We start from the raw sequence: 25,923 nt of genomic DNA on the forward strand, positions 1-25,923 counted from the left end.
AGTCCTTTTATAGAAAATAACACCAAATCAAGACCCTTATGAAACATTTGACTGTATCCTTAGAATTGCTTTATTCTATAAAATAAGTAGGCTCTCTGATCAAAGTACCTGAAAAATCCCAACATTATAATATCAATAAAAGGGAACTTAAATGTCTTGACCTTATCTCCTAACATTTGTTTGATCTTTTAAAGTCTCTTTCATCCCTTTCTCTCTATTCCCTCAATCCCCTTGAGGTCTTCTCTACAGAGCCCTATTATTTAAGTAAGAATGCACCCAGCAAACAGCTGTGGAGGGAAAGGGTTTGACTGAGGCACAAGGCCAAACAAGGACAGAAATTTTGGGTACAATCTCAAATCTATCGCTATAAGGAAAGCTGAACAACTTCGAGTTCTCAATTATGTTATTGTTAAATAGTGGCTACTTAGTGTTTGCCACATCACTTTTATTATGGAGACATAGGGGAGATTTTACAGTTGAAGGATTTGAGTTTTTCCGGGTCATTTTATAATAAAAATCTTATTTATTCAGTTATCGAGTTATGAGTCAAGGATTATGTTTATCTATTCCAAAAGTCCCTGTCTGAACTTTTACTGGGTCATGATTTTTTAACACTTCAATGGATCCAAAGAAACAGAAACTTTTATTTTTTGAGATGCTGCCTGCATGAACGACTGTGAAACTATTAATGAAGTTAAACATAACTGGGAAATGATATACCTCCCATCCCTGCAAAAAATATTCTAATGAAAATATGAGGCACTATTACTCTTTCACTTACACAAAGCCCCAACATTTAATAAGAAAGTCAACTCTGGCCAATGGTTTAGTCAAACCTAGGAAAGCACATTGGGTTAACAATTTCCTCTTGATTTTTCTTTTCTCTGGGATTTCCTCCCACAGTCTTAAAGCAGAGTGAGCCTGCTGACATTCAGTAGTTGCAAATAAATTTAATATTAAAAATAGGGAATTATTTTGAAATATACAAATTCCTACTAAATATTCTTATCTACTGACATGGGGTTGCACCTATTTTAAGAACTTATCATCTCACCATGGCTATTCTGCCATGTGTCTTTTTCCTTTTCTTCTAATCCTTCTGCTGCTCTCCACAAGAGGGCAGGCAGGGGTAAGAACAACGGAATTCTGTTAAATCTGGTTTTCAAAAAAAGTTTGATAGGACAGGAAGTAAAAAATATTGTCTGAAAGAAGACTAGAAAATTATCTGCAAATTCTTAATATTCTTCCAAATCCTCTCCTTGATATGAAAAAATGAGGATTGGCACTTATTGCAAGCAATTTGAGTAAAGTATTTTCTGTGCGTTTAGGCTCATTGGTGAAACATGAATGATCAAAGTTCAACATATTGCATCAATTTCTTTTGACCTGGCAAGATGGGTTTTTGTGTCACTTTTTAAATCTTGTGATTCTGTAAGTTATTTCCTTTGATTCAGATGGTTACAGTAAACAATGCTTAGTAATAATTCCCAATTTAACTACGAGGAAAATCACTTCAAAATTACATTCCTATATGTATGACCTGGATATAAATGTAATCTTGAATTTGGAATGATGATCTGGATTTTACTTTAGATATGCTACTAAATTACTAGGTTACCACAGTTATATATAGTCAGTTTTCCACTGTGTTATTGTAAATGGACTCTAGTTCTAATGAAGTCATATAGAAGATTATTAAATTACACATGGTTTCCTCTAAAGGTACTAAGAATGTACAATACATCATAGGTAAAATGGCATTATGGATTCATGGATGGGCTAGAAGAACAAGTCCCCTTTTAAAGATTGTTTTTGCCTTAGAATTCTGGATAATAAATTTTAAAGCAACAACAACAACAAAGTCATATACCTTATTTTCTGAAAAAGTCATGAACTCTAAACACTGTAAGATGAATAAAATAGTTTTTGTGATAAGTATGAGTATAACTTTTGATAAAAGAAAACTAAAAAATAATTTGAAGTCTACCAGAATATGTCCTCTAATATTCTGTTTTAATTAACATACTTACATTAATCACTCTACATTTCCTTTCACATTATATTGTACTCACCTTAAATGGAATAAAAACTTTTGATATGCCCTGACAGTGACTTCATTAAAATACAAAGTTTTGACATTTTTTGGAAGAATTTTCTTATTCCACACTAATAAATGGAAGGGTTTTGAATTTCAATGGCTGAAAGAAAGTCAGATTTTAGTTATATGAATCCAGGGTAACTTCATTCATGGATCAAAAAAGACCTCTTGAGGCTTACAAAATCTTTATTATTTTCAAGCTACAAGAAATAGTTTGGTAGAGAGCTGGATAATGAAAAACATATTCTTCTGTGATCAATCCACTTTGGGGTGCTTTCCAGCTGTGAGACAGTCTTTCAAACTTAAAAGTTCTCCAAAGTTCTCCTTGGCCTAGAGCCCAAATTTATTTATAACAGAATATGATGGCAAAAATAGCATTACAAAATATAGCAATTTTTGTCACCTTGCTCAAAAGTTAAAATGATTTATGACACTGTTAATGATTGCTAATGCTTCAAATGGTTAGATTTAATGTTTAGAATTAGCACAATTTAAATTTTCATCTACTATTTTAGATTGTATTAGGTCTTGTATGCTGAACAGTATGTCCCAAACTAAGATTTCTACTTTAGGGTGGTGTGTATGCTACATTGGAAAGGGCTAGTGGAGAAACATAATTTATATATATGGTATATAAAATATTATTAATTAAGTTATAATCATCAAAACAAAGATAATGAAGTCTTTATATAAAATAGTTCACCACTTCTAAAAGAATAAGTTACAATCATAAGAAATAAAATTCATAAGGCACATCAAATCTCGGGGAGTTTTGATGTTAAAAGCAGTATAAGTGTCTACATTTGAAGTTATTTAACCACAAAACCAATGATGAAGTTCCTCCAAATGGAAAAAATACAATAATCTCCAACTTATAATATATAATTCTTCCCACTGCTAAAACAAATCTACCAGTAATGGTGATGAGATACAGATACTACACTATCCCAATGTCTAGTCTAGTCACCTGATGCTAATAGTCTTATGAGAGATAAAGGCATAATTTGTATTTCATCATGACAGCTTGATCTGGGACCCTACCATGTGGCAATTCTTGTTTGACATGACTTGTCTTCAAGCCAAACCCATTTATTTGGAATAAAATTTGAATTAACAATTTTTGTTACATGATAGGTTAAAACAGACATACATCATTACTTATAAGTGTAATTCAAAATACTTAATCTAAAAGTGAGAGTGGCAGTGGTTGATATAGTACTTGTTTTCTTAGATGGACAAATCAATTTAAAATCTAACATAATATGACTTCAATGTACTTGTTTTAAAACTAATGTGGATATTTCAAAATAAATCACTCATGTATGTGGGACTTTTTTGTTATGAAGCTTATAGGAAGGAGACATTATAATTACCTAATCAGATAACGGCATCAAAGTGAAGAATAATGAAAACATTTCCTAAGTTGATTGCTTTTTATGCAGATGGTTGCAATTACACCTTCAAACTGACACCCAAATCTACAACTCCAGGCTTGACCTACTTTCCTAAATTTCAGACATGCAACTGACACTCAGGTATTTCACAGGTACTACAGTATAAAGATGCCAGCAAATAAATTCAATATCTCTCCCTTCAAATCTTTGCCTTTTCCCAGGTCCCTATCTCAATGAGCGTATGAGCTCACCAATTCAGAAAGTTAAAAGACTCTGTAAGCCCTTTTGGCTCTCTAAGCAGCACCCAGGTGGTAGGCAAGGATAGGCACTTTATGAAAGGTGGCAAGAAGGGAGCCAGAAAAAAAAGTGGTCGACCCATTTTCTAAGAAAAATTGGTAGGATGTGAAAGCACCAGCTATGTTCAATATAAGAAATATTGGGAAAACACTAGTCATGAGAACTCAAGGAACCAAAACTGCATGATGGTCTCAAGGGTTGTGTTTCTGAAGTGAGCCTAGCTGATCTGCAGAATGATGAAATTCCATTTAGAAAATTCAAGTTAATTACCAAGGATGTTCAGGGCAAAAACTGCCTGACTAATTTCCATGGCGTGGATCTTACATGTGACAAAATGTTCTCCATGGTCAAAAAATGGCAGACCATGATTGAAGCTCATGTTGATGTCAAGACTACCGATGGTTAGTTGTTTCATCTATTCTGTGTTGGTTTCACTAAAAATTGCAGCAATCAGATTGGGAAGACCTCTCAAGCTCAGCATCAACAGGTCCGCCAAATCCGGAAGAAGATGATGGAAATCATGACCCAAGAGGTGTAGACAAATGACTTGAAAGAAGTGGTCAATAAATTGATTCCAGATAGCATTGGAAAAGACGTAGAAAAGGCTTGCTGATCTATTTATTCGCTCCATGATATCTTTGTTAGAAAAGTCAAAATGCCAAAGAAGCTCAAATTTGAACTGGGAAAACTCATAGTACTTCATGGTGAAGGTAACAGTTCTGGAAAAGCTACTGGGGATGAGGCAGGTGTTAAAGGTGAACAAGCTGTGGGTATGAACCCCACTCCAAGAATCTGTTTATAATTCAGACTTTTCACAGTGACAAATAACACCCATTGGTGATTTTTTTTTTTTAAACTATGTAAGGCTGTTCTCTTCTTCATCCCCAATCCGTGACCAATCGTAAACGTGTGATAGGGGTTCTCTCTTAAGTCACTCTGTAGTCAATGCCATTTGTTCCCAACTTAAATTTATCCTTACTTTCTAAATACCCAGAATTTCTCCAAAAGATCCCATGCCTCCATTCTTGTTTGCCCTTTTCCTCACTTCTTTCCTCCAGCTCTCCATCCATCACCCACAATCAGCCAAAAAAAATCTGGCAAATCAGTGAATCTGTTCATGTTACTTTATTATTTAAAGAATTTCAGCTATTCTCATAACTAGAGTAAATTCTGCTTATTCCATATACATATGTCCCTTACTAATCATATCTCTTTCACTTGCCACACATGTGATCGCCAGTCCAATTTGTTACTCCATGAATTTTGAAAACTTGTCGTAACTTTGCCCATGCTTTTCATTCTATTTAAAAATATGTCCTTCTTCCCCTCTTCTGCTTAGTTTACTCTCAAGCTTCTTATTTAAGCCTTTGAGTTTACCTCATTTGAGAAGCCCTTTCTGATTTACCAAGCAAGACTGGACATTTCCTCTACTATACTCTTGCAGCATCCACTCCATCTCTACTCATGTCATAGAGTTGTTCACTATGCACAGTAACTGTTTCCTCATTTGTATGTATCAATTTACTGTAAGCTTATGGACGAAGTTTATGCCTTTAAATTCATTTTCATCAGAGCGAGCTTTCAAAATTATAGGTCAACATGTTAAACAAATAAAATCATAAATACTTTTCTGCTAAGCAAAGCCCTTTGCTATTCCTGTTTCTGTTGATAATCATATTATTATATTACATTTCATGAGAATGCAACTACTAATATGATATGCTCTATAATTTACAAAGGATTTCATATAACTCTTTAAACAGGCAATGTTTTCTACATTTTGTGGATAAAGAAACAATGTATCGCGATATTTAAGTAATTTATCCAAAGTTTATCAGTCAGTGTGTAGTAAAATCCAATTCAATTTAAGTGTGACTTCAATATCATGACTTGTAGTTGGTCAAATGAATGATTTGCCTTAAATTCACAATTTGAAATCTTACTATTTATTTTTCCTTCCTATTAAAATAGTTATTATACAATATTATATTAATTTCAAATGTACAACATTGTTATTTAACATTTATCTACCTAACGAAGTGACCACCACAATAAATCCAGTAGCCTTCTGACACCATACAAAGTAACTATGATACTACTGAAGGTATTCCTGATGTTCTACATTACCTCCCCGTGACTAATTAATTTTATAACTAGAAATTTGTGCTTCTTATTCTTCTTCACCAAGCTTACTATTTCTTCATATTAAGCAGCTTTACTATACATTCCATTATCCCAAGTATTGGGTTGAAATCACTGGTTGAAATAGCCACATCAAGCAATAGTCTGACAGAATTAGCCCCTTTAAGCAATTATTAACCAAATGCTTGGTATACAAGAGACATGGTCTATTATAGAAAGACAAGCCCTGCTAAAAGTCCTTTGGGGGAACATGTTAATTGCAACTACAGGCACACATTATGAAGTATCATCATTATCCTTACTGAGCTGTTTCACAGACGAGCAAGATGAGCAGGGCCAACATTTTTTCCACAGGAGAACATCTCCAAATTTTTGAGTAGGTACCAGTAAAAGATGATCAGCAGAAGGGAAACTCTTTATACTTTCTAAACATCACCCTGTAATAGTGGTGACTTTCAACTCTATCAAAAGATTTATAAGATAAACTTTATGAGTTGGAGGAAACTAAGGCAACTTTGAAGTTCATTGACCTAGCCACAATGAGATGTACCTTTTCCCATCTCTTCCCCCAGCATAAGAACTCCTCTAGCCAATGTAACTTAGTTGTTGTTTTTATTGAATTTTAGTTTAAAAGATATAGTCAGAATGTTACAGGAGAGTCCTTATTTATTACTATATTATACATACTATAATAATATTATTTGTGCATATATATGTCTATATAGGCGTGTGTTTGCGTGTGTACACCTTGCCTAAAACAGAGTGTTAGAGAGAGAAGAACCTCAGTTATTGTCATATTTATTCCTTATCCTTTTAGAAATAATTTGAATAAAAGCCAAGTAGGACAAACTGACTTGACTCAATCAATGATCATTCTTTTTAATAAATATCATTAGCCACTGAAAAATATACTGGCTCCAGGATCAGTAGAAGTGAAGTCTAATTCTCCCAATTCCATTTTTGCAGGTTTCCAAATTAACACTATATACATCTATATTCCTTTAGCTTCATGTAAATTTTATGATGAAAAATATATATCATATGCTGTCTGGAAGGAAATCTTTGCTCATCATGGTTTGTCATAGCATCTTATCCACAAGCTCCTTGCATGGTCTGTGCCAATCCTTTTAGGATTAGCAGCTGCTATGAGCAAACACATAGCAGTAAGGCTGAGTAACTTGGCACTTTAAATAGATCAAATTTGGTTTTAATTTAAAGAATAATTTGATTCAGTAATGTTATTTAAACAAATGTAAAACCTCTCACACACACAAAAACACTTTCATGTAGTCAATGATCAAAGCTGTAGTTATTTAAGTTCTTATTTGCTAAAAATATCAAGATAATATTTTTAGCAAAAATTTCCATTCCTTTCTTAGCTATAACTTTGGAGGAAGGGAGTCAGTTAAGAGTTCAGTTTCTATCACTTTGCCAGGAATAAGCATATTTGGTAACCATGTGTAATATTTCTGTCTTTTAGTTTCAAATCAATCAGGATTAGGGCACATCAATCACTAATATGAAAACAAATTAGATCGGACAAAAATGCCCATACACTCTTTAGTATCATATTCTTTCACTATTATAATGTTGTAAATCACATTCAGTGTGTAAAATTACCAGAATTATGGGGACAGCACTATTGTTATTTTGATATTTTTAATATTTAACTACACTCTTTATGAAACAATGGGGAACTTCCATTTTTTATAAGACAGAGTATATTATTTTCCTATTGCTGCTGTTATAAATTACCACAAATCTAGAAGCTGAAAATTAATACAAATTCATCGTTTTACTGTTCTGGAGGTCAGAGGTCTGAAATGGGTCTTATTGCTCTAAACTAAAGTATGTTGGCAGGGCTGCCTTCCTTTCTGGAGGCTCTAAGGGAGAATCATTTCCTTGCTTTTTCCAGCTTCTAGACACTGCCCACATTCTTTGGCGCAAGGCCCTCTTCCATCTTCAAAGCCAGTAATAACCAGTTGAGTGCTTCCCACATCACCTCACTCTGAATCTCCAGCCTCCCTCTCCCACCTATAAAAACCTTGTGATTACGCTGGGCCCACCCAGACAATTCAGACTAAAGTCCCTATCAGATGGTTAGCAAACATCAATTCCACCTGTGACATTAATTTCTCCTTGTCACATAACACAACATAGTCCCAGTTTATGGGATTTAGAACATGAACATAATTTAGGGGGCCATTATTCTGCCTACCACAAGTGTGAAACAATCCCAATACTAAAAATGAGAACAAAATGCTAGAACTTTAAAAAAATTATATATATATATCATATATATATATATATATATATATATATATATATATATATATATATATATATATATACACACACACACATACCAGGGGTGCCAAAACAATGTATACAAGTGGACACTTTGTTCAATGTTGCTCAAGTAGTAGTTCACCATAATCAGAAGTGTCTGGATGCTGATGGTAACCACTTTGAGCACCTCTTGTAATTGCAGAAGTCAAAAGTGACTTGTATTCATTTTTGTTATTGGTATATAATGGATATTACAATTTTAATATATTTTTCCTTTCTTAAAAAGTTGAAACATATATATAATATATTACATATATATATATATATATATATATATATATATATATATATATATATAACCCTCTGTGTATGTAATTTAAGTATTTAAGCACTGAAGAGCTAACAAGAGAATTACAGAGACAAAAATTCAAGGGAAAATATGAACCCATAGAATATGAGAACTAGTTTTGGACTGAGGACAGCTGTGCTCTATCAAATAACACTTAGTTTTTGGTATCCTCACTTGGATGAAGGGGGAAATAAATGAAAATCCAGAAACTACGCAAGGTAGGAAAACCCTCCCAAATTATTCTGGAACATCAAATGATCCTATCTACCTTTTTAACATCAGGCTACTAGAGATAAAGTTGCTTAGACTCTGAGCAGAGGTGAGAACAAAAATGTCCTCGAAAAGTTGCAGTCAAAAGCCAACCCTAGTTCAAATGTGCAGCCAAGTTTATATCACTTATGTGGACCAAGTAACTTGTCTAGTAGAACCTCCAGCTGCCTGGCCAATGCAAACACATATTCTCTCTGGAGGAAGTTATCCTCATTTTAGGCCTTAATGAATCACTAAACATAATGTTTTAAAGGCAGTGACCAACATATAATAAGAATAATCAAGCTTACAAGAAAACAAAGTATCCTGAGTGAGAACAAAAACAAATACTAGGAAGTTGAAACAGATCTGTTGAAATTATCAGATATATATTTTAAAATCACTCCTTTTGCCATATTTAAAGAAATAAAAGATAAATTTGAAAATATTTGCAGGAAATAAAAAACCGGAAGGAATACATTTTAAGAAAATAGAGCTTCCAGTAATAAAAAATATATATGTAATCAAATTTCTAAATGAAATGGATGGGTTTAACATCAGATTATAATGACAGATTAGATGCATGTGAAGAAATGTGAACTGTTAAGAAAATTCTATCAAAATAAAACTCTGGGATAAAGAAAATAGATAAAAGTTAGAGAGAGAGAGAGAGAGAGAGAGAGAACTTAAGAACTTAAGAGGCATGGAAGATAGAGTGAGAAGGTCTAACATACATTTAATCAGAGTTCCAAAATGAAAGAAAGAGCTAATTGGGTAAAGGCAATATTTGAGAAGTGAAAGGCTGAGGATGTTTTAGGATTGGTATACAATACAATTTCATAGCTGTAACAAGCCAGATGAATCCCAAGCATGATATATAAAAAACAAACAAACAAACAAAACATTAAGCGTAGATACATCATATTTAAATTATAAAACATTATGGACAAAAAGAAAATATTTAAAGGGGGAGAATAAAAGGCAAGTTTCCTTCAAAAGAGTTCACTGCCAGCCAACACTCACTGAAAGATATTCTAAGGAATGAACTTTGTCAGAAAAACAAATGTGATCTGAGAAGTTCTGAGATGCAGAAAAATTACAGAAAAGGAGATGATGTAAATGAATGAAAATGTCTACATGAACCTTTACTACTATATAACATAGCTATGATCAATGTCCTATGGGCTAAAAAAAAAGATAGGTGGACAGAGAAAAACCTTTCTATGATTTGCCATCTTTCATAGCAATATAAGCATGTTTCTCACGATGTCCTATATTAATAGAATTAATAAAATAAGTCCTCCCACATTGACTTTCTATTAACTGTATTCCAGACATAGTGCTAAATAATTCAGTTACTACCCACAGTCCTGTGAGGTAACTATCATTAAACTTTTAACTAATAAATATTTTTTTTTACAAATGAGGAAACAGAACAGTAGGTTTACATAATATTCAAATATCCTAAAACTAGTAAGCATTTGAGCCCAGATCTATCTTACTTTTGTCAGAAAATGTCTCGAAAACCCTGAATGTCAACCACTAGGCTTCCTGAAAAGGACAGGTAATTTTTATTAGCAGATGTGCCTCTGTTATAGAGAGTGAGAAGATTTAAGCTTCTGGTAAACACAAAAGTTGATGCAATAAAGCGGCTGCTTCATGAACACAAAAACAAAAGAGAAAGAAAAGGAAAAACAGATTAAGGTTGTAGTAGTATAATGATATAATTCATAGACAGACATTTATTTGTTCAGTAACTTAGAAAAATAGGCAAAACAAACAAACAAACAAAAAACGCAAAAAAAACAAAAATCCTCTGGTAAATATATATGTTTAACACTTATAAAGGCTGGTTTTATATGCCTAACTCTGAAATTAAAAAAATGAAAATAACTACATTGTACTTTAAAGCAAATTTTACCCTTCAAAAATTTAACAATATTCTCCTCGCATCTAGATTAATTGGAGGTTGTCTTTTTTCCAATTCATTAGAACATCATCTAATTAATTACTTCTAGGTTTATTCTTAACATTTTGTTTATGAGATATAAAAAACAATATACAAAAATGTACATTTTGTACATTTTGTACATTTTTGTATGTGGTAGATTGGATAATGATCCCCAAAATATGCCCGTGCCCTAATCCCTGGAACCAGCGAATACCTTACAGTACATGGCAAAAGGGACTCTGCAGCTACAATTAACGTCATGAACCTTAAGATAGGAAGATCATTCTCAGTTACCGCGGTAGACCCACTCTAACCACCGGAGACTTTAGAAGCTTTGATATTTCTCTGGCTAGAGGCAAAAGAGGAGAAGAAGATGGGGCAGAAGGGAAAGTCAGAGAGAATCCACGCATGAGAAGGATTTGATATGTCCTCACTCTTTCTGAGATGCAGGGATCCTAACGCACAGATTAGAGGGAGGCCTCCTGAATATAACAGCAGCCCCTTGCTGACAGCCAGTGAGGAAATGGGCACATCAGTCCTACAACCACAAGGTTCTGAGTTTCATGAACAACTTGAATGAGGACAGAGTAAATTTTTCCTAGAGCCTCCTGAGAACCCAACAGACTGTCACCTTGATTTTGCCCTTGTGACACTTGGAGCAGAGAGAAACCAGCTGAGCCAACTCAGAATTTTGACATACAGAGCTGTGACACAACAAATCTGTGTTTTTTTTAAGCCACTCAATTTTGGTGTTTGTTATAGCAGCAATAAAAAATAAAATAAAACAAAACAAAAAACTAATACATGCAGCAAATCTTTTAAAGTACAATTGAAGTCAAAATGAAGAGAAGAGCAAAACATGGATATGCACGGCATATTTGACTCTGAGCTATTTAGCAACCAACACAAATAGAAAAATAAGATCTAGTTACAAAGATAACAGGCATCAATATACATAAGAGAGATACAAATGAGTCTGCCAAGTTACATAACTATACCTCCTGTTACTGAGATAAAAAAAAAAAGTCTCCTTCATAAAGAGGACCATAATGAATGATTGCCTTCAACCATTTCCATAGAGTAAATAGAGTGAAAAAGATCATCACCCTCATCAAATATAGGGTGATGGAAAGAGAACTGACTCTGGGTGGTGAACACACAATGTGATATATAGATGATGTATTACAGAACTGTACACCTGAAACCTATGTAACTTTGCTAACAATTGTCACCCCAATAAACTTTAATTTTAAAAAAAAGATCATTACATAATTTTTCATACATTTCTTAATTGAAGGTCAAATTCACTATATTAAGCAATTTAGTAAATGTTAAAACACAAGACCTAATATCTGAAATGTTAACTATCTAGAAAAATAATTTCTAAATTATATGCCAGAAGTATTAACTTTGAGAGATATTATTAGGAGTAATAGCGTTGAGTAGACCACTGATATTATTAGGGGTAATATTGTCGAGTGGAACACCATGCACCAGTAACCAGTGCCAGGGGAGGATTCCAACTCCATGGAGGAGAGAGAAGATCATGACAATGCCTGTCATGAACAAAGGCCCAAAAACTTCTGTCCAATGCTTCTTGGCATAGGAGTCTCCCAGGAAAACACAGAACAGTCAAACACTGAATGAAACACCGCTTTTACACATAAAGAGACAGAGAAAGATCATCTCTAGTAGTGTACATCACCTCCCCCATGACTAGTAGGTTCTCTTGACAGCAGAAATAGGGCAACTGGCTTAGCATGCCCTTGTCATCCTACAGTGGAAGGACCCCTCCTCCTTCCTGGAATCTGAAATATCGAAAGCCGAGGGTGTGTCTGAGGGACACTGACACACACCACAGCCTTAAGGAGAACACTGGAGTACTCACTAAGTCTGAAACAGAGAAAGGCATTCCGTTGCAAGATGATAAGGCCTGCATAGACTGTGTGGGCTCTTTAGATCTTGGTAAAGAAGTGTTCCAGGCCCAAAAGCCATTGTTATGTGGCCTAATGGGGATCTAGTGCCTGGGCATAAGACTGCATCCTTTCCCAACAACTCTGATAAAAAATGATTTTATTAGTGAGATAACGAGGAAAAGATGGTCTCAGTGAAGTAGACTTTTTTTTTTTCTTTTATGTAAGACATGTTGAAGGCTTTAATAGGCTAACGTGCACATTTGCACTTCAACTTTATTATTATAGCAATATAACTTTTAGCAAAAAAATCCAAGAAAAGAACAGTTTCAAAGTAGATTTCTGTATAACTGAATAAAGCAGTTTCCTTTACAGGTTTATTAACTATATATCACTGAAATTGTTTTATTATTTTAGGCAGTATACGGATACATAATTCACTGTATGCCAATGGCACTCCAATTTCCTGGTGGTAAAACAAAATTGTCTTCACATAAAGAGAATTTTTAGCTTTTTGCTAAATGGACATAGGAAAAATTAAATGCATCAAGCATATCCACAGGTGGCATTGTTATTGAACTATAAATATCTCAAAAAAACACTTCCAGTTTACAACTCTGTTTTGTCCCATCAGTCAACTGAACCTTCCTTGTGACTCTGACTTTCAAAATAGTAATTTGACTCTTTTTTTGTTAAATTCTGTGTCATTGTTCAACAAAAATCAGAGAAATAGTCCAACATATTGAGCATCAGTATTAACTTGAATCTTTGTCCTTTATGTTAAGATTATATGTGATCGGAACTGTCGATATGCACTATATGTAACATATAAAAGGTATAAATTTATGATCCTGAAGTGTAGTCAATTCCATAATCCCAAGACACTGTAAAAGACTATTTAACCAATTGTAACCTGACCATTGACAGATGTCTAGATGAAACCAGATGCTTATATTTAGTGTTGGGGCATAAAAATAAATGCAGTCTAAAATAAATCATGATAGAGTAATCCAGTTTTCTTTCTTTCTTTCTTTCTTTTTTTTTATTAAGCCAGGAGTGGGGATAGGTAAAGAGGTTCAAATTCTACTCAAGTTATTGGATACAATATCATCTTGTAATATGAGAACTTCCTAAATCATTGGTTGGTCTAAACTTTCTTAACATTTTAAACACCTGTTAAATCCTCTTATAAACTTAATTGGAGTGAACACGAATACATTATTATTAAAGCTGCTAACAGTAAAATAAAATATCCCAGAAGACTTCCATTCATTCATTAATTTTCAAACACAAAGTTAGAAGTGATTTGATAAAAGTATGTGGTATAGCAAGCAGTACAAGAAAATTTGCCACCCAGTAAGACAATGGTAGTATTTAATGGAAGGCAGCATTGCACAATTTCCACTGGAAGGGATCAGAAAGGTTTGTATTCTTTATTATAGATATGTCAAAGAGATCACAAAGTCTTAAAATTAGCCTCATGTGAAATTTATTCTAACACATGGTGATCAAGTTCAGGTTTCTTCTGATAAAAGACAGACCCTTGGATAGAGTGTTTCTCTCAAAATGGTATTATATAAAAATAGGTCAGTTTAAGGATAAAAATACCTTTTGGCTCATCTTGAAATCCTAGTCCACATGTTCCAACAAGCTGATATGATTGCCTCAGATGAGTTCACAAGCCAGTATCAAAAGATAATTTTTGGGTTCATAGAAATTAAATATTATAAGATTAAGAAAAATATGGAAGATCTAATTCTATCATTTTTTTTTCAATTTTAACATAAATTTCTCATATATGTCTTGCTATTATAGAGTATCTGTCTGGTAAGCACCATCTATGGGGTCTGTTCATAAAGAAATTGAATTATAATTTAACCATGGTATGATTTAATTAAAATATTTTTTGGATTGGAATTATATTCTATATTGGTCTCAAAGCCCTTTTTATTTTCTTGCCTTTACTCAACTTCATAAATAAATTAACAAATATGATTTTTACCTAACTAGTACTTTGAAAACTCTAAAATCAGACCTCTTAAAGCTGCCCACATTAGATTCTCTAATACTTCCCTAGTTATCAAATTTGATGACCCTTTTCTCAGCACTCATCCTAGTTAGTCATTCTTATGATGCTAATCATTCTATCTCCCTTTCACTTCCATGATCACTTTCTTGCTACTTCAGTACTTGATTATTGTCAAAAATCTTTCAGTGGGTCTTTTCCTTCATCTTCCTTTGCCTCTACTAGCCTTCTCCTCCTCTAAACTCCTCTTACTCCTTCTATTTTTTTAAAAAAATTGACTGTTTATGTCTCTCCATGGGATTTCTTCTCTGAGGGACAGCAATCTTGGTAACTAATCCCTGCTACTGAGACTACTAAAAAAATGAAACAAAATAATTTTAAAATATTTTTCAGGGAAATCAATGAATGCTAGTGTGGAATTACCAGAACAAGAAACGGGAAAGAACAGATATCCAAAAGAAGTGAGTCCAACATTCAGGACTCCTTCATTCTCACAAAACTTACCAAGTGCAAGAGGCTGGGGGAACAATATGAAAATCTGGGGTATTCTAAAAGAATGATACTAGTGAATCACCATTGAATTTGGACTGGTGCCCCAAGGGATGCATCCTAGGATTGAGCGTATAAACCAAATTAACCATGTCCCGTATGGCGTGAAGGTTTGTTTTGAGCCATGTATGTAGAAAAATCTCCTGCCTCAAGGTTTAATTAAGGTTATCTGGATTGTTCTGGATTGTGGCAATGGTAATTTAAATCCTCTTTGGTGTAAAGTAAGATGATCTTAGGACCCAAACTAATTTCTATAAATTAAACTTAAACTTAATATCCTTCACATACTCAGAGATCGCCAGAACATAAGGAGAGAAGATTCTATGAATGAGAAGCAAGAGAAATGATAGACAACAGAACAGACTCACAGGCACTCAAAGATATTGGAATTATTTGACATAGATTATAGATGTATAGCTTTATTATTTTAAAGGAGATATATGCCAAGCTTTTGTTTTGGGGGCAGAAAATGGTAAAGTTACATAAAGAAATGGAAAAAGAACTATCTAGATATCATAGAACTATAAAGTACAAAAACCAAAACTAAAAATTCAGTGGTCATCTTTTGGAACAAATTAGACATATTTGAAGCAAAATCAAATGGAGTAGAATGTAGACTTATAAAAACAAAAAACAAACCACAATCCAGAATGAAGCCTGGGGTGGGGGGGGGTCAGAAGTGGAGATGGGAGAAGGAAACAGAAGGGACAGAAAGGAGGGTAAAAAGATACAATATTAAAGTGTATAAATATGTTTAGATATTCATATTGAGAAGATGGAGAAAATGAGGCAGAAGTAGTGTTTGAAGATATTAAAAGGAAGACTTTCCTAAATTGATGAAATTCATCAACTTATAATTTTAAGAAACCCAAAGAATCCTAAGCAAGATGAATAAAAAGAACTCTAAATCTAGATGTATCCTAGTGAAATGGTAGAAAACCAGATACACAAACTTCTGTGTGGCCAGAGAGAAGCCAAAGCATAGTTACCTCTCTATATGAAAATTCTAATTTCTTGATTCTTTCCCAAGGCTTTTCACACTAGTTCCATAACTAATTAGAGATTTTGCTTCTGAATATTATAAATAAATTATGGTTAAATTTATAGAAAAGAAACAAAGGACTTTAAATCTCCCAACTCTCCATAGTGCATTAAAAAGTTCATATTGCATTTTCATAGTTGGAAAATAATAAAAAGAAGTATTCAATTTAAACTTAGAGAGAATTTATTTCCTAAATGGTTACATTTTCAGAGTAGCACAACATTCTTATTTTCCATGTCTTTATTGGGAAATGAACTGACAACCATTATTGAAGGATATGATAGATATCACATATATATGTCCTATTAAGTGCATGAATATAAATGAATTAGAAATAACAATTCCCACATTAGAAAACCAAACAAACAAAAGCTTTCCCTTTCTTATTAGGGAAATCAAGTTAAGAAAACTTCTGTGTTTAAGATAATTGTCAAATATATGTTACATTTGGGTTATATATAGCTCGTTATTTTAGTCTTTAAAAACAATTGAAAGTGAAATGTTATATGATTTGTATTTTTACATGCGAAGGCAGATTGTCTGAAATAGCTCTGCTAGGAGACTCACTACAAATCCACTCACCCATTTAATCCAAGCCCCTGTTCTGACAAAAGATACACAGAGAAAGAGAGGTGGAGAAAACTCTGAGATGATTCTTTGGTACAATTTTACCTTTTTTCACCTGTAATTCTGAAATTCAAAAGCTCTGAAACCCAACTTCTTTTTTTTTTTTTTTTTCTTATTTCATTTGGCCATAGTACCTAACTGGAAAGGACAGAAGGCTATTTCTATTCTTCATTTGGACAATTTAGGGTGAATTTGCTACAAAAGCTTTTTGCTAGCAAATTTGCTACAAAAATATTTATCATTGTAATAAGGGTGCTGCCACAGACACCTTAGGGGTGTTTCATAATAAATACATGGTACATGCATCTTTTTAAAACTCTAAAATACACCAAATTCCAAACACATCTGGCACTAAAGCTTTCTGAGTTGGATATATTCTTGTTTTAAGCACTAGTGAGGATCTGTTGGTGACAAATGTTTATAAATACGTCATCACCTCCAAACAAGAACAGATATATCCAGAATTAACAAATTGTAAGATTGCAACTCTTGAGGGTTCTCTTTGGGGGAGGAGGGCAGAAGGCAATCGAAAAATATAAGGAACAGATAGATTCTCATCTCTTCAGTTTACATTTGTGGATAAGACAATTTGCTTAAAGTTTTGCATTTTACAATACAAGACCTACAAATTTCGAAAAGATACACATCATTGCTACCTTTAGAAGACAATATCCACCCAATACAAATCAACTTTAAATTTTAATAGGAAAAAGAATGACAAAAGTATCCTGATATTTTCTTTCAGTATTTTTTTCTATTACTTCAATTAAAAATTATGGGTAGGGGGGTTATTATTTTCCATAGGCTAGTAAGCTAGCTATTTTTCTCTATTTTAACCATCATACCAGACCGACTTTTCAGAGCCCCAAATCTTGGGCTATGACAATGAAAATTAAGGTTCCATTTAATAATTTTCTTTTCCTACTGTTTATCTAGAATTAAAGACAATGAAAATGGAAATAAACTAAGCAAAATAGATTAAACTTTTAAACAAAGATTCTGATTACTACAGGAAAAAGTACCTCCTTATTAAATAAAAACATATGAGTAATAAAAAATTAGATATCAAATTATACATCATATCAGACATCACTTGAAAAATCAAATAGACTTTAAGTATCTTGATGGAAAAATGGCAGACACATGCCATAGCAATTGGGAGGGAATGAGCCAATAAGGGGTGAAGAGAATAAAAGCACAAGTTACCAAGACTGATAAGTTCTGATTCATATATATATTATTATTTTTATGTATAAAGGAATCAGTAGTTCATATATGTACAACTGTAAAGATCACCTGTGTGAATAAAGAACAATTGAATGACAGAGATTAGACATACCTAATGTTTAAATAAACATACTTACAGAATAATACAGTCTTTGGAGTAATAAGAATTTTTTTTTCAATTTCCATTATAAAAGGACAATAGAAAATGAATGATCTTATTATTTATAGTATAAATAAAAACAAGATAATTTATTTATTGAATAATCTCTACAGAGAGAGTCCATTTACCAAAAAAAAGTTCCAATAGTGAGAGACAAACTAATTCTGATTGTGCAAAAATTGTTTCTTTCTATATATGCATTTTTTAATTCTTTGGAGGAAAGTAGATGGAAAAAAGAAGCTAGCATGGGAGTAATCCCATTACCTTTCTTTCAAGGGGAATAAGAAAAATCCTGAGAAGAGAAATACAGCTTGTACAATGTAAGTATTTCACATGGAGATGGTAGGAGAGATGTTAAAATTATACTGATCTTTAGAGTTTTGTTTTACAACTTGTATTGATTGTTCTTTATGTTTTTTGTTTGTTTGTTTGTTTTGTTTTAACAATCCATCTCTCTTTGATTCCATGCTGCAGAATACTGCTGAAATATCCAGGCAAGACATTGAAGTATTCCATATTTTTAATAATATTTAGATACAAAATAAATTGGAGATTCACAGATTATTCATTCAGGGCTCTCCCTTAAGCTCATAGTCTGTGTCTTTGGCCAGAGCCAAGTGTTATATATGGAAAAATGTGCCTCCAGGCTCTGGGCTTTAGAGCAGCTTTGTAATAGGCAATAAGGAAACAGCCCGCCAATACTGAACTAGAAACTGTCATGATTTTATACTTATTTTAAAATGGAGATATTCTTAACACAGACATGAGATGTTGCCAAATATGGGCTTCTTTGTTTTCAATTCATTTAACTGCACACAAGTGCCCGAAAGTGAATATTTCTTGCTACCATCTCAGATTGAGGCAACTTCAAAATTCAAGGTCGCTGCACACATCTTTAGTAACACTGTCCACAGTGTTGCTTTCTATAAAGTTATTTTCTTGTATTACAAATAAATATATACATAATTACTGTGTATATTAACATATATTGTCAAGACAATAAATTATAAATGTAAAATAAAACTACTTTAATCCAATGCTTCTATAAAGAGAAAACCCCAGGCCCAAAATGGTATCACTTGTGCTACAGTCCATGATATCAAACCTAGAGTGTACATCAAGAGTGAACCCTAATGTAAACATAGAACTTCGGGTGATGATGATGTGTCTGTGCGGGTTCATCTGTTGTAACAAAGGTACCACTCTGCTGGGGAGTGTTGATGACGGGGGAGGCTGTGCATGTGTGAAGGCAGAAGGTGTATGCAAATCTCTATACCTGCTCAATTTTGCTGTGAACATAAAACTGCTTTTAAAAGATAAAGTATTTAATAAAAAAAAATGAACTCCTTGAGGAATGTATACTGGATATATACAGTTGATCTTATGCAGTAATGTTGAAATTTTATATCCAAACTAAAATGCATTTTAAACTTGCAGTGCTTTTGCTCATTACAAATGAGGAAATTACATCCATTTTATCTAATATTTATTTTCACACATATACATAATTATACATATTAACAGCTATGTATTTAATCATTTATACGTAAAATTTAATAAACAATTTGACCTATAATTTAATAAATGAGACTCTAAAGGCATCTCAGATTCAAATGTACTATAAAAAGCTTATAAGATGATTGTTTTTTAAACTAACTTCCCTCACAAAATTCACAAACTGTTTTAATGAAGATTAAAATATTCAATGCACACAGACCCATATTCACATACACAGTGACATGTATGTACACACAGGCAAATGATAATACTTTAATAATACATCAGGCCTTTAAAATATATTTAAAAATTAATGGTTAGAATAAAAAAAATTCAAAACTTTAATAGAAATACCATGTAAAAAGTAAAATGCTTAAACTGAAAATATAGTATTGTACTTTATCACTTCACATCTCACTTTTAAGTAGTTATCATAGGTTTTTCATCCAATTGCAACTTTCTTAATCCTATTTTTGTTTCGTTTATCTATTATTATTTTTGTTTATAAGTTTCATTATTGTTTTTTAAAACATTTGAACTATAAGGCAACTGATGACATCTTAGCTTGGTTGATCTACAATTTGTGTTTGTCCTCTTGAATGACAAAAAAAGAATAAAACTTACATAATAAATGAATATTCACTGCAATAAATGTTTAGGTCAAATTTTATAAAGCAAAGGAAATAAAATATTCTCATTAGGAGTAGTGCAAACTAAAATGGTGGACTGAAGTTTAAAACCTTGGCTATTACTGTTTCTTAGAAAGAATGTAAAACTTAACTTATGATATTCTCAAAACAGAAACTCTGTTAAATAAATTTTTTGGGAAAAAACAAGCTGTTTGGAAAATGGTAAAAACCTGCAGTTACCTTCTGCCACTAGATGGAGCCCAGGCATCTATATGGCAAAATCCTCATTATGTTTACAATTGGCTATATTTGATTACTTAGAAACTGACAAATGGGCAATATAATCTGAAGGGGTTGGAGGAAATAGGTGTATTTAGACAGTCATGTCTTGGAAAAATGCAAATTAATTAAAAGTAGACATCCCTTCTTTTCTTTAGGGTCTTACTTCCTGAATACAGATTCTCCAGCACAAAACCTACAGACCTCTTTACTTTCGTGCCTGACTCTCAACACTCTATCTTTTCTGTAAAGGCTACTCTAGAATTATCAACAATTCTCTTAAAATTATTCTAGCTCTATTTTTCTTTTTCTTTTTTCTGAACCTAGTAATCATAGCAAACATTCATTCTTAATCTTGATCATATATATCTCTTTCAGTGGTTACAGTGATTTCATTTAACAGACTGTCCTCTATTGAGAGAAATGACAAGTCTGTGATCATCCCTCTGGTGTCACTTCAAAAATACAAATGGCCTACCTGAGACAAACAGATACCTTTCATCTGTTGTGGGTTGCATCTTTAAACCTCTGGAAAGTAGGGCAATCATAGAGGAAGGGTTTCTATGTGCAAAAGGCATGGTGAGAAAGAAAAAAAACAGAAATTTGGTGCATCCTGCCTTCAATCATTAAGCTGGTCTGACTGTCAGGTATTATCTTGGAAAAGATTCAAACTATAGTCCCAGGACCAAGATAGCTAAAGATTTTGTGAACACCTGGAAAAGTTTGCAACTTTCCAGAGAATAGAATTTTGGTATTTGCAGTTTTAATGTAAATTATTTCCATTGTTTTTGATAAATCCTGAACGTTCACAATGATTAGTATTTGTAATTTTGCCGAGGCAAAGATTTGAATATCATTATGAAGTCACTGTGCCGCGCCAGCGTGAGTCTCTTGGTGTAAGAACTGGTCTAGTTAGCTGCCTAGAATATATGTGGTCACTTGGTTTTGTTTGCAACACATTGTTTATGAAAGAAACTTTTCTTTTAATTCTCTGACAAAGTTCTTTTAAATCACAATTTTGATTTTTTGTTGTTGTTTCATATTTGCAATTAGTAGAAAGAAAGATAAAAATGAAAAATGCTTGAGGTTAGGGTTCGGTGAAGAAGGAGAATCCACTGTGGGATAGGGAGAATATATAAGCTACCTAAAAATGTACTTGGACCTGGATATCAGAAAGAAAAGAAGTAAGTGTGGGAATGACCAGACTGAGCCTGAGACATCTTTCTGGAGTTTCACTTACTTGCTCACAGGCAAAGATCATTTGTTCAACAACTACAATGTCCTGGCCTTTGAGTTAAGGAGGGCTAAACATCCAGAAATGTAAGCTAGTGAACTAACTTAAGAGTTTAACAAGAAAAAAAAAAAAGGAAAATAATCAATTATAGCACAGTGATATAAGAAATATATATTACAATGGGAGACTACTGCAAAGTTATCTTCCTTTGTAGTATATGTAGTTTGGAAGTGAGAGGGAGAGCGGAGAGGCTCCCATGAGAAAATTATATGCTAATTTCTTAAACTATTAAAAATTCAGGTAGATTAAGGAAGGAAGATTGTGACTGAAGAGCAACGAAAGGAGATTCTTCTCACCTGAGTAGCCTGTATCTGAGCTAGAGTGAACTATGAAAAGTTCACTTCTTCAGATAGGAAGGTATTGGGACAATTGTAAGAAAAATCTGGTGCTGGAGAAACTAATAAAAAAAAAAATCTTATTATACTGTGACTGATGCCCTTACTATACTATGCATACTAAAGTATAGTAAGGGCATCAGTCATAGTATACTAAAAAAATCTTACTATACTATGACTATGACTGAGGATTTTAGACAGGAAACTAACCTAGCAACTAACAGGTGCCATTTTTATACAGTTAATATTTATTGCCACTATAATTGCCACTCGTTGATATCTATATTTTATATGTCCTGCTCATTATCATATTTAACCCTCTCAAATCAGTGAGATTACCTCCATTCTCTCATTTTACAGAGAAGGAAATAGAGTGATCATGATAGGAAGTCGTAGCTTTGGATTCAAACCCACTTCTGGGAGCCTAGATGCTATTCACTGGAGGGGCTTAAGGGAGTCCTACATCCCCAAAACATCTTTCTCTTTTTGAGTTTGGTAGAGGGCAGAGCCTGCAGCTCACTGATGTTAATTGGGTATCAGCACTGTGCATTAGGTCAAAGGACCAAAAATAAAACTAGACACATATTTTGTGCTCAAATAGTATATAAACTGGTGGCGGGGGGAAAATGTCATTAAATAGAATTGTAGGGCACCATTTATTTTTGGTACAGTAGATTTCATTACAAAATGTTAGAGTATGATTTCCTAAGTATTTTTGAGGCTACTATTTTATAAACACCATACTTTACTGTAGTCACCAATAATAAACTGAGTTATTTCAAAGTACTATAAAACTGTGAATATAATGTATTCATTGGCCAAAATACTGCTAGGACTAAAAAAAAAATAGAATCTTAGTATTATAGTTCAATTGAGCCTCAATTCACCATTGGTAAAAATTAACTTTATCTTTAGGGGAGGAGAAAAAAGTAGGAGCAACTGTCCGGTTTTCAGAAAGGAACTGTTGACATATGTTGAATTTCAACTCTTAACAGCAACCCTCGTATAGTATCTTCTCCTCTGCCAATTTCAATATCAAAAAGCAACTGATGACTTAGTAATACAATCTGTATGTTCCAAAAATATATTTTTTACTTTCATTTATATTATAATTTATGGACCTGAGTTACTGGAAAATGTGAGTTTTTCTGATACTAAGTACTCCCTTCACTTCAAATTCTGGTTTTTGAACTATTTGAATTTCTATAGTAGCTTTTGCTTCTGATTGTTCTCACCAGCTACACACATTTTTCTGGGAGAAACAGATGCCTACATATTTTATCTTCTAACAGAGATAATATATTTTCATTGTTAGTAACACAGATTTTAAAGTGAAATATTCTTATGTGCAGGTCTGAGCTTGCTAGTTAAGTGACCTTGGACAAGACACTTAACCTTCCTCTAAGGCTTACCTTCTTCATCTGCCAAATGAAGGTGAAGGTATCAGCTCGCAAAATGGACCTATACCTTCTGGTATACACACTGTTCTTTGAGAATCTCCCACAATGAATCAGAAGATATGGTGGAAGTGACAGTATGTGACTTACAAATTAAGGTTATCAAAGGCATTACAGTTTCCCCCTTAGCGTCTTGGTTTGTTCATCAGAGCAAGCCAGAAGCCATGTTTTAAACAACCTTAAGCAAGCACGTGGAGAGGTCTATGAGGAGGAACTGAGGCCACCAAGTAAGGCCAGTACCATCTTGCTAGCCCTAGAAGAGGGTCCTCTAGTCCTAGTCAAACCTTTAGATGACTTCAATTGCAGCCAATAGACGGCTGCAGCTACAGGGGAGACACCAAGTCAAAACTCTCCAGATAAGCCTTTCTGGAATTCCTGATTGTTACTCTTTAAGCTTCTAAGGCTAAGGATAATTTGTTATACAGCCATAATAACCACACAGGAGTGAAATATCTGATTGAATTTTATGGGGATAAAATGAGGAAATGTATATAAAGAGGTTAACATAGTGAGTAGCACATAGTATGTACTTAAAATACTGCGATAGGTGCTGCTAAAATTGTGTGTGTGTTGGGGGTGGTGGTGAAAGAGGACTGGTGCTTAAACCAGGAAAAGGACAGAAAGCCTGTTGCATGACAGGCTGTGCTACCATATAGGCTTTTGAAACATAGCCAAGACTGTGAGTTCACTAAAACACGTTATCTCTTCGTCTGGACTAAATTATGTTTCCCAGCTTCATTTTTATTAAGACTGGCCATGTGATTAAATCCTGCCAATGAAATGAGAGCAGAGATTATATATGCTGTTTCCACCATGGCCCCCAAATCCTCCAATGGACAATCTTCTACTCTCCTACTCTTCCTTCAGAATGGAAAGGAGGGTGAAACCATAACTTGAAAGGAGCCTCGTTTCCGAAAAGACCACATAAAAGGCTACACACCAAACAGGAACACTAACATTGGTCTTTTTGTGAGCAAAAAATTAACTTCTATTGTGGCCAGCCACTGATGTCTTCCTCCCTCTTAGGACGCCCCTCTCTGTTATTGGCAGGCTACTCTGTGCCTGATTCTAGTATATCACAGGAACTTAACAGTATATGAGAAAGTGAATTGATCTCAACTGTTAGAAGTTGAGATCTGTCTCACGAGAAACTTTCACTGAATTAAAATAAAAAAGACCACATCTTCAGGCATCGGATTCATAGGACTTCACATATGTTTTTCTCTATTCTAATGTATTATTTCATTATATCCTCTTTCTGCTATTTTACCTCATTTTCCCCTTTCAATTGCTCACCTCAGCTATAGCTTCTGGTCCATCGTAACCTGGTATTCTGATTTTCCCATTGACCAGCTGTATAACCTTGGACAAGTCACAATATAAAACCATTCTTGTATAATTCCAAGAATAATTAATATGAAATGAGATAAAGTAAATTAATCAAGGAGCCCAAGAAGGTGCTTGGTACTTAGTAGAGGCTTAATAAATAATAACTGTTGTTACTAAAAATAAAAATTATTTACCAAAATGACTTACATTTATATTCATTACCAAAGTGAAAATATGTTTCATTTTTTTGTGGGATACATAATGATATCGAAAATTACATTTTCACATCCCGATTCTCTGACAGATATTACAAAGGAATTACAAAGGAATACAAACATTTCAAATTATGATATGAATTGCAGGATGCTTTCTGGACACAAAAGTTAAATGGATCAGTCCCCATTATTTTTTTTAACTCTAAAACATCGCTAGTGTAGAAACTCTTCATGAACACTAGAAGGAAAAGTTTATAGCCCAAACATATAACCACAAAATTGAACTAGACTCAATTTTACCATAATATCTTGTACTAACGTGATGATACACCTGACAAAATTTAACAAGCTTGCTGATATTTATTTCAGAGCACCACTTTGTAGCCTGAAATGGATACGCATCCCAGCAGGTGTCAAGACTCAACAATAATACACTTTCAAAGTTAAATGCAAATTACACACTGAAATTCTATAGATAAAACAACTTTACTCCTTCCCTGCCAAAAAAAGACTGCTTGTACAATATTCTTTAATGAGAGTGCACTTAACTGATATATTAAATGAATTGGGGGGAA

At 33.4% G+C, this 25,923-nt stretch overlaps 1 protein-coding gene and 1 pseudogene across 1 annotated transcript in view; one reads left to right on the forward strand and one right to left on the reverse strand.

Moving 5' to 3' along the window:
* LOC109444820 (small ribosomal subunit protein eS1) overlaps nucleotides 1-4,591 on the forward strand; it is a 47,527-nt pseudogene extending 42,936 nt beyond the window's left edge.
* The window catches only part of AGMO (alkylglycerol monooxygenase), a 297,194-nt gene that overhangs the window by 77,946 nt on the left and 193,325 nt on the right, over nucleotides 1-25,923 (reverse strand). The window lies entirely within an intron of this gene.

The sequence above is a fragment of the Rhinolophus sinicus genome, linkage group LG09, assembly GCF_036562045.2.
Source record: "Rhinolophus sinicus isolate RSC01 linkage group LG09, ASM3656204v1, whole genome shotgun sequence".
In the NCBI taxonomy this organism is placed as follows: Eukaryota; Metazoa; Chordata; class Mammalia; order Chiroptera; family Rhinolophidae; genus Rhinolophus; species Rhinolophus sinicus.